Source organism: Microcebus murinus, chromosome 9 (assembly GCF_040939455.1).
Source record: "Microcebus murinus isolate Inina chromosome 9, M.murinus_Inina_mat1.0, whole genome shotgun sequence".
NCBI classification, from domain to species: Eukaryota; Metazoa; Chordata; class Mammalia; order Primates; family Cheirogaleidae; genus Microcebus; species Microcebus murinus.
Window position 1 is genome coordinate 52,793,687 of NC_134112.1, and position 11,134 is coordinate 52,804,820.

The following is an 11,134-nucleotide window of genomic DNA, read 5'->3' on the forward strand; positions in this document are numbered from 1 at the left end:
TATTTTGATAAATGAAAAATTAGAAAAGTCATATCACGGCTGTTGGCTGAAGTCGACGCTCGGCTGTGCGCCTTCATCTGTGGCTATTGATCAAGTATAGTCGACACTCGTAACGAAGTGGTTAAAGAAGCAAATGATACTTCTGATGGATATATACGTGCATATGTAAGTTGTAACATATAAAAAATTTCTGAAAAAATTAGGCACTAAATTTAAAATGAAATTTCCTTTAAGAAGCAAGGGAGAAGATGAGGCCATAGGGAGCTATAATTGTTTCAACACATTTTTAATTTTCTTTAAAAAAATCTAAATGTAATATAGTAAAATGTTAAAATTTGAAAATGTTGGATATTGGATTATAATTTTAATACTATATATTATTGGCAATATAATTCTTGGTGCTTGAAATAATTCATAATAAAAAGTATATAAAAGACCTTTATCTCAATAAAAGAATGAATTAATAGTAAATTCTAAAGAGAAAGGGAAAGTAAGAACAGAGAAGGAAAGAAAGAAAAGAATGACATAAATATTAAATATTCAACAATTATATAGTAGGTGCAGCTCCAATCCAGTGCTCTTATAACACAGACTTTCTTGAACACCTTAACTGTTTTATAAACATGTCAGCCAGGACCTTAGTTGGCCTCAGCAATCCAGTAATAATGTCTAGTATTCAAAGTAATTCATTGTTACAAAAATGCCTAAGGTATCTAGGATATCGAACTATGTGCTTAATACGCCAAAAGACTGAAGAATTGAGTTGGCCTTGCTCGGACTGAACATTCTTCAAGGTTGATGTTTAAAATATAGAGTTTCCTCCTTTTGTCTTACAAAGCAAATATATAAGTGAACTAATGCTTTTTTATGAAGTGTGAAGAAAAATATTTATATCATGTTAAATGTCTTTAAATGGTCCCACAAATAATATTTTTTTAAAGAAAAGTTCTATATTAATATAATTCCTACTTTTAATTCACAATAATTGTTTTGTTTATGTGTAGAGATGGGCCAAAATTTGGCCTAACATTTTTTCCTTTGCAAATTCTCAATAGTCTGTGTCCTACTAATGAGGGCTAGTATATTTAAATATGTATTTTAAGAGTAAAAGGTAGTATATTCTGAGAGAATTAATTTGAAGTAAATAAAGCTAAACAAGGAAAAATGAACCCAATGCACCAAATGGAAGTTATCATTTAGAATCAGGAAAAGGGTTGTTTAATGGACCATCTAAGCTTTTTTTTTGAGGCAGAGTCTCCCTCTGTTACCCAGGCAGTAGTAGAATACAGTGGCCTCCTCACCATAGTTCACTGCATCCTCGACTTGCTGGGCTCAAGGAATCCTCCTGCCTCAGCCTCCCAAAGAACTAGGATTACAGGTGTAAGCCCTTGCGCCTGGCCTTTAAGCTTTTGCTATATTGAAACAAATTACTTTGAGTCAATTATCTCTAAGGATTGAATTGAATTATAATTGTAGCCCTTTTTTACAGGTCATTTTTACTATTGAAAAACAAAAACTCTGAATCTCTTGTGGCAATTTGTGGTGGCATTGTAGTTAGTCTTATAGATATTTGGAAGTACTCTTCAGTATCAGTAACTATCAGAAAAGCCAAGAATGAGAATTATTGCTCTTCATTCACTTGCAGATTTACAGAAAGCTGAACAAGAAGGCAAGAATCTGATTAGGAACTTTCTCATTCAGAGTAGACAGAGATTGAATACTGTAGACAGGGGGAAAGCATTTTGGCATTTTTAAGCAGAAAATGGAGATTTCATCACATTTTTGCATATGAGAAATAAACATAAATCAAAAATGACTCCTTGATGTCTATATTGTGCAAGTGAGCGGATGATAGTGCCATCTAAAAACAATAGTAAGTAGAGTAGAGGAAACAGGTTAGGGTTGGGAGAACACAATTTCAGCATTGAACTCTATGAGTCTGAGATGATTTAAGGAGTATCTGGTAGGTAGCTCTATTTATGGCATTGGTTCTCAGGATAAATAAAAGCTGGGATTATTTTGTGGTCACTGTCATAGAGATGATAGAGGCGATGTAGTGGGGGATGCAGTGAACATAAACAGAAAGGAATGGTAAACTTAGAGCCAAAATCAGTGTATTATCTTGATGTATGTCATCATTAATTTTTCTGTGCCTCAGTAAGATGTCTCTAAAGTAGCAAAGTGCTTAAAGTTCACGGATTTTCCTTATTTGTTCCACCAGAAACTAAATTTATGGACGACTCTAAATCTCTATTCTTAACATCTACTGCAATCTCTAGCAATTAAAAAGGACAATTAAAACTGTGGTGCAAGATAGCAAAAGAAGTTTCCTTAAACCTATTTTGATTCATTGTTTAAGAGACTAGTAAGAAAAAATTCCACCAAATGGAAGCATTTTCTGAAATTCCTACCGAGTGCTTCTTTTTCAATAAAATTGGTAAATTGAGGATCTATTTTCATTTTGTATGCTCATCTGTTCAAAAAAACAATTACGAACCAGTGCTGGTATTTTTTTTTTTTTCTCCTTTAATTCAGGTGAACTCAGTGCCATAAACTACATAGTTACCGATAAAAGGTTTAAATATTTAGTAATAGATGGTTTCTTTAAGCATAGGGACTTTGAAGAGATATTTGAGAAAGCTTTAATGAAGTAAATTCATGGTACAGTAAAGTATAGACAGATTATTCTGACAGTATTTGGTTAAAATATTTTAAATTATTTCATTTTTGTCATAGTGTTCCCTTGTTTATTTTAAAGAGCACATATGTCTTAAATGGAGTCTTCTTCAAAAAACATTCTACTAGACCTTTAAAGTCCAGTGGTAAATGAGAGCAAACCAAAATTATAACACTGTTTCATTATCCATTTCCCACCCATTTTCTATTGTCTCAAAAATGTAGCTGAATTAGGCATATTGGTTAAATTTACACATTTTTCCTTTAAATAGCAAGAGAATAAAGTTAATTTGTTACTGACTTAAATAGAACTATTAATATGCAGTATTTAAGAGACATTATGTATTTTTAAAAGTAAAATACTGATATATGAGAGTTTTTATTTTAATTTGAACCCAGGATGATGTATGTCATTTGATAAGCAGAAATCAGATCTTCAGGTTCTGTTCCTCAAAAATGAACATTCCTAGCCATCAGTAAAACTTGGAACTCTTTGCTTTCTTTGTGATTATAAAAAAACAAAGCCACAAACAACAAACAAAAAAATCACCCCTTTTGGACATTTAATACTCATATAGCAGCATCTTACATCATCAAGTACACAAATAATTTAATAAAAATGTAAAAATCTTAATAAATTTCAGGATGTAGAGAGTTGCCTAAGATTTATATGATGAATATGTTGAGTTTTGGGGCTGAAATGTCGTTTCTTGGCACGCTCACGGCCAAAGAATAACCAGATGCACCAAAGTAAGGCAAGCACAAAAATAAGATTTATTGAGGAAAGAAAGATAGCATTATAGGGCAACAGCAAGGGTACAGGTTTACAGAGCATGATATATACACCACTGATGACTACTGGGCCCATTGTCCTAGCAAAGGAGGGAGAGCAAAAAAGAGGCTTGGTTATGGTCTTGGACATGTTTTATGGTGTCCAGTTAGGGATCTCCCCATGGATCAAACATCACCATGGAACCACTTAGATTGGACAGTTGAGAGTTATATGACCTGAGTCTTACTACATATGAGGATCTCCCATGAACCTCTCTGAAAGCTAGCTGTTCTAGATCACTTTCCAGACTCTTTCATACCTATGCTGCTTGGCCTGTGGGCTAGAGAGTCCCCTGCATTCTTTTGCAGTTGGCATGCAAATTTCTGATTGGCAGATTCATAGGGTGTTTCCTCCTCCTCTAGGTATGACTGTTGCTCAGGACAGGATTAAGGTGGGGCAGGACCAAGATGCAGGAGGTCTGGGGCCCACCCCTCATCCTTCTTCCCAGGTGGGGCAATTGTGCCAAGGCAAGGCACCCACTTTTATCCCTAGGAGAATCTGAATCCCTCGCTATCTACCTAACACATATATGTATGTTTTTGGGGAATCTAAGAAGGAACTCCACACCTCTTAGACAACTCTCCTTGGTTTTGCATTCAGTCTCACCAAGGGAATGACTAACATAGTGAAATGGATTGTGGCATGTCTTGCCAAGATGGCACATTGGATGAGGTTCTGGTTTATCTCTCCCAATCAACCTTTATGAAATTTTAGGAGATAATGCTAACATGATGGTGTGAGGGATAATAGGGACCAAAGAAAAATAAAACTGCTCAGTTCTTTCTTTACTAGTGAGAAAATAGAGATATTAATAAGTGTAAGAAATCAATAACAGTGAATATATAAAAATATATGTCTTAAGGACTATGCCTATAGAAATTTTTAAAAATGCCATTTAAATCAGCAGAAGAAAATTATTTTTATCCAGGGAAAAGCAGATCAAAAGAAAATAATGAGAGAGGATTGTATATACCAAAAATTAATATAAACTGACAGAAATTTGAACTAGTATGATATTTATAACAAATGAAATAGATTTAAATTCATCAATTAAAAGACTTCAGATTGGATTTTTAAAATTCTAACAATAAATGATACACAAGAAATAAACATAAAACAAAAAGATAAATATTGAAAAAGCACGTGTGTAAAAAAAATACTGGGCAAAAATGAACCAGTTAACATTTGACAGAATATTTATTCAGGTGAAGAAATGTAAGCAGTGAGGTGATCACATTTAAAGAAATTTTTATCAGTTAAGAGATACATATTAAAAGTTGAAATGAGGCTGGGTGGGCCTTGTGACTCACCCCTGTAATCCTAGAATGCTGGGAGCCGGGGTGGGAAGATTACTTGAGGCCAGGAATTCAGGACCAGCCTGAGCAAGAGCGAGATCCCTCTCTACAAAAAAATAGAAAAATGTGCTGGGCATGGTGGCATGCACCTGTAATCCCAGCTCCTTGGGAGGTCGAGACAGGAGGATCACATGAGCCCAGGAGTTTGAGGTTGCAGTGAGTTACGATGATGTCACTGTACTCTAGCCCAGGTGACAGAGTGAGACCCTATCTCAAAATAATAAATAAATAAAGTTGAAAAGACATGATTTTTAAAATTTGAAAAAATAAATTAAATATATTTGAAATAATAACTGCTAGTGGATCAGTGCAAAGGGTTCAGTATATTTCTTTCTCTCTACTGTGTTTATGAATGTTTTCATAATAAAGAAGTTTGTAAAGGTAAATAAAGGACAAAAATCATGGTAAATTCAGGTGAGAGTAATAATAGATAAAATATATTCACTTAAAATACATATGTATTAAATATCACAACATCTAATCAATGACAGATAAAATTTCAAGAAAAAAATAGGTGAATCAACAACTTTAGTTGGTGATTTTATATCATGATTCCTAGTACCTCATAGTGCAAGCAGCAAAAGAATATGTGGAGAATACCACCAACTATATATAATATCATAACACTACATCCAAGAAAGAGATAATATGCTTTTTGAAACAAAAATAGATCATGTATGAGCTTATAAAAAATCTTAATAAATATCAAAGGTCAATATCTTCAGATTATAGTTATTACCATAAAGCAATAAAAATTAGAATGTAATAACAAAAGAATAATGTAAAATCCCACTTTTGGCAACTAAATAATACTAAATAGTCCTAAAATTTTAAAGGAAATTAAAAATGAAATCACAAAGTACTTAGAACTAAATATTAATATAAATAATACTTAAAAATATGAGAGACGTCTAAATCATAATTTAGAAAGAACTTAGAGATTTAAAAACATTAAGTGGAAAATAAAAATCATAATCATCCAACCCAAGAAATTGGAAAAAATATAAACAGAGAACATGTAAAAAAAAGAAGGAATAATAAATAGGGAGAGGAATCATTTAAATAGAGAACAAACAAAAAATAAAGCTATTAAAACTATGTGGACCTTACAAAATCAAAAGCTGGCTCTTCAAATGAGTTGGTTATATAGTTGAGCCTTTGTTAAACAGTATGAAAAAAAATCAGGGGATATAAACAAAACACAAAATACAAAAGGGGAAATAATTATGGAATAAAAAAGGGGAAATAATAATAGTTCTGTGCACTCCACAAAAATATTATGACCAATTTAAGAAATAACTTTGCAACCACAAGAAGAAATGAACATATTTCTATTATATAAAATACAAAATATCAAAGTTATACCAAGAAATTAAAAACATGAATAGACAAATAAATCTTAGAGAAGTTTAAAATGGTATAAAAAAAGATCGTGTAAAATAATGAAAAGAGTCATCACTTTAAATGTGAGTTCTACCAATCTTTTAAAGAATAGCTGATTAATAGCTTCTGTAAGTTGATTTAGAACATAGAAATAGAGCTAAAAGTATCCAGTTCATTTTATGAGCTGGTTTAGTGAAATCTTGATCCTAAAACCATGTAATAGGGGAAATAAAAATTTCAAGCCCATTTTATTTGTAAATATAGATGAAAATCTTGAAAATAAAATATGAGCAAACAGAACAAATAGTAACAAATATTGTAAAACTGTCTGGCAATATCTATGAAGGCTGAACATGTACATATCTTGCAACTCATCAATTCTACGCCTAGCGCAGTTCCTATAGAAAGGTACATTTAAATTTGTTAAAACACATTGACAAGAATGTCCACAACAGCACTATTTTAATAGTCAAAATTTGGGAACAACATAAATTTTCTTCTATAAATGAGTAATAAAATTATAGTTTATTCATACAAATGGAATTCTAGACTAGTAATGAGAATTAATAAACCATAGTTACACACACATTGATCCATTTCAAAACGAAAGGGTTGAAAAAAGAAGTCAGACGTGAAAATACACATTATATAATTCAATTTGTATAAAGAAATAATAGACAAAACGATCTCTAGTCAGCATACTGGTTTCTCCTAGGGAGAGAGAAGTGACAGGAAAGGAGCAGAGGCTTCTGGATTTCAAGAATCTTGAGTTTCATGACCTGCGAGATAGATATAGAAGTGAGTTTAATTTGTGATAATTGTGAGTTTTGCACTAGATATATGGATAGATAGATAACAGTTGAATAAAATTTACATTAAAATGTGAAAATAATAATTTGGTGAAGTAAGGATTTTATTTCAGAAAGCTAGTATAGTTCAATACAAAAAGAATCTACAAGTCTGTGAACATATTAAAAGCCACTGGACTGCACAATTTAAACAAGTGGGTTGTATAGTACATGAGTTATATTCCCATAAAGTTGCTTAAAAAAATCAATAAAACAATTTACTACATTCATAGACTACATAAAAATAAACCCAGCTGATTATCTAAACTGAAAAAAAACAGACTTGATAAAGATTAACAAAATTTTTTATTAAATTTTTTAGCCAATTCCAAGTAGAAAAGAAGCACCTCAAAATGATAAAGATTATGATCAAATATCTTTGTATCATGTATATGTATACATGTATGATCATGTATAAAGCAAATATTATAAACAAAATATCAAAATAAATTTTGTTGCATTTTTTTTAAGTTTAGAAACAAGACAGAGATGCCTATTATCAATGCTGCTAGTTAACATAGTACTAGAAGTCCTGTCCAACACGAAAGAAAAGAAAAGGAATTAAGACATACAGGGATTGGAAAAGAAGTGATAAATATATCATTATTGATAGATGATATTTTTATTTACTTAGGGGTAAAATAGTCAACAAAATCTATTGAAATAAAAAATGGAGCTACAGAAATTATAGCATTTCGGGGGCCGGGCGCGGTGGCTCACGCCTGTAATCCTAGCTCTCTGGGAGGCCGAGGCGGGCGGATTGCTCAAGGTCAGGAGTTCGAAACCAGCCTGAGCAAGAGCGAGACCCCGTCTCTACTATAAATAGAAAGAAATTAATTGGTATATATATATATATATAAAATTAGCCGGGCATGGTGGCACATGCCTGTAGTCCCAGCTACTCGGGAGGCTGAGGCAGAAGGATTACTTGAGCCCAGGAGTTTGAGGTTGATGTGAGCTAGGCTGACGCCACAGCACTCACTGTAGCCTGGGCAACAAGCAAGACTCTGTCTCAAAAAAAAAAAAAAAAAAAAAAAAAAAGATCCTTAAAAATTCCAACAGCATCAGAACAGGAGAAGATAAGATAAAAAAAAAAAAAAGAAATTATAGCATTTCGTTAAAGTAGAATTAAATATAAAATTATAAATAAATATTAATCACACAAATAAGAATTATAAAGCATCTTGGGACTTAACCAAAAATATACACACCCTCTGTAGATAAACTGTAAAACTTTAATTAGAACATGATCTAAAGAGATGTAGGGATATTCCATGCTAAAAAGATAGAAGAAGTTAATATTCATAAAGATTTTAATTCTTTCCAAATTAGTCTATAAATTGAATATAATTCTAATCAAATTTGCTAAATATCATTTATACTGTGTTATTGATTCATAAAGAGCCAAAGTAATCTATGAAAGTTAAGTAAAAAGAGAAGTATTAACTCACCAGATGCTAAGTCATATTGCAAAACTAAATAGTAACAAAGACAGTATGTGAATGGCATAGAAAGAGATGAATAAATCAGTCTAATTTAAAGTGAGCACAGATTGTGTACATAAAAAAATTAATATATAATAGAGATGGCACCAAATATCAATGGAAAAAAAGACTAGTTAGTAGATAATGTTGGGGAAACTGACTCATCACAGAAGAAAATAAAGTGGTATCTCAATCTAATACCATATATAATGATGAATGTTAGATGGTTTAATGACCATAGTGTGAAAAGTAAACACATAGAGATAGAAAAGAATAAATGAAGTAGAGTATGAAAATTCTTTTAAAGAATACTTTAATAATCACAGAGCACTGAGGAAAAAATTAAATCAAAATTAAAGAATTCTGTATAATGAAGGGCACATAAAATTAATAGGCAGCTGACAGAATATGAGATCTTACAAGGAGGAGCAAGATGACTGAATAGAAATCTCCAGCAATCATCCCTACACATGAATATCTAATTCAACAACTATCCCTAACAAGCAAGCACCTTCAGAAGAACCAGATATCACGTGAGTGATCATACTACCTGGTTTTACTATTACATCAAGACATTAGGCACTGCAGAGGGCAGAAAAGAGTCTCCCATTGCCTATGCCACCGCTCCCTCAATCTCCGGCAGTGCCAGGACAACTCGCTCTGTGGAGAGAGAATCTGTGAGCACAGGAGAGGGAGACTGAAGTGATTGTGGGGCTTTGCATTGAAACTTAGGGCCACCCTGGTACAGGGCAATGCAGAACTGGGCAGAATTTTGCTGGTGCCAATGGAGGGAGCATTTTTTCTTATGTAGAAATAGTTTTAAAGGAGAGAAAAATTTCTTTTCTCTCCTTTTTTTTTTCCAATTAAATTTTTCCTTTGGAGATAATTATAGATTCACATCCATTTGTAAGAAATATTAATAATACAGACAGATCCTATTTACCCTTTACTCAGTTTTTCCCAGTGGTAATAACTTGCAAAACTGTAGTTCAATAACACAACCAGGATATTGGCATTGATAAAGTCAAGATACAGAACATTTCCATCACCACAAAGTTATCTCATGTTGACCTTTTATAAGTATAAGTCCATTTTCAGCTCTTCCCTCTTACTCCTTTCCTTCTGAAACTCTGATGACACAAACGGTAGATATTTTATTACAGTCCCACATGTCCCTGAGGCTCTGTTTGTTGTTTTTTTTTTCAGAGTATTACAGGAGTACAAAAGTTTAGGCCAAAAAGTCTCAAAACAACCAATGTTGATGTAGATATGGAGAGACAGGAACACTCATACATTGCTGGAGGGACTGCAAACTAGTACAACCTCTATGGAAAGTAGTATGGGGATACCTCAAAGAGCTACAAGTAGAATTGCCATTTGACCCCACAATCCCATTACTGGGCATCTACCCAAAAGAAAAAAAGACATTCTATAAAAAAGACATCTGCACTAGAATGTTTATAGCAGCACAATTCATGATTGCAAAGATGTGGAAACAACCCAAGTGTCCATCAATACATTAGTGGATTAATAAAATATGGTATATGTATACCACGGAGTTCTACTCAGCCACAAAACACAATGGTGATCTAGCACCTCTTGTATATTATCCTGGATGGAGCTGGAGCCCATTCTTCTAAGTGAAGCATCACAAGAATGGAAAAATAAGCACCATATGTACTCACCATCAAATTGGTACTAATTGATCAACCCTTATGTGCACATACGGAAGCAACATTCATCAGGTGTCAGGCAGGTGGGGGGGGAGGGGATGAGGAAATTCACACCTAATGGGTGTGGTGCACACTGACTCACAGTGCAAAGGAGGGAGTGCACAATGCACAGTCAGTGCACAGTGTGGGGATGGGCACACTGACTCAGGCAGTGCAAAGGAGGGAGCATTGTGACCAACTTTGTCAGAGGGAAATTCTCTGCCTGAAGCCTTCGTTTTTGCTAACCTCACCACCAAAAGAAAAAGAGCAGCCTGGGTCCTGGGCTAAATTCATAAGGTAGTTAGGCTACAGGGGCTGTGGTCCTTGGCCAATTCTCGTGGCCGTGCTGGGAGGCAGTGGACTTGGGATGCACATGACCCAGTGAGACACCGGCAGCCGAGATCAGCCCAGCTCTGCCCTCATGACCTAATCATCTTCCAAAGGCCCCACCTCCAAATACCATCACATTGAATACCAGGTTTTGACATATGAATTTTAGGGGGACACAAACCCTTAGTCTACAGCCCACATCCTTCCTGAGTATGACTACTCACACTGAAGAGTGCATTCATGCTTAGTTGTATATTATAACCCATAAATACATATATATGTATATATATATATATACACATATAACATGTCTACATTTGATTGCTGTTATAAGATTTGGATATATCAAAAAACAGAAGTAGAAGTGAAGACTGTCGAACAGAACAAGGGACTGAAGTAAGATAAAAAGGAAAGTTGAATTGGGGAACCAAATAGTAGTAGAGATTATAGCTAGAAAATTAACAAAGAATAAAACCTGGATAAGAAAGCAAGTTAAAGATCAGAAAGAAGGCAA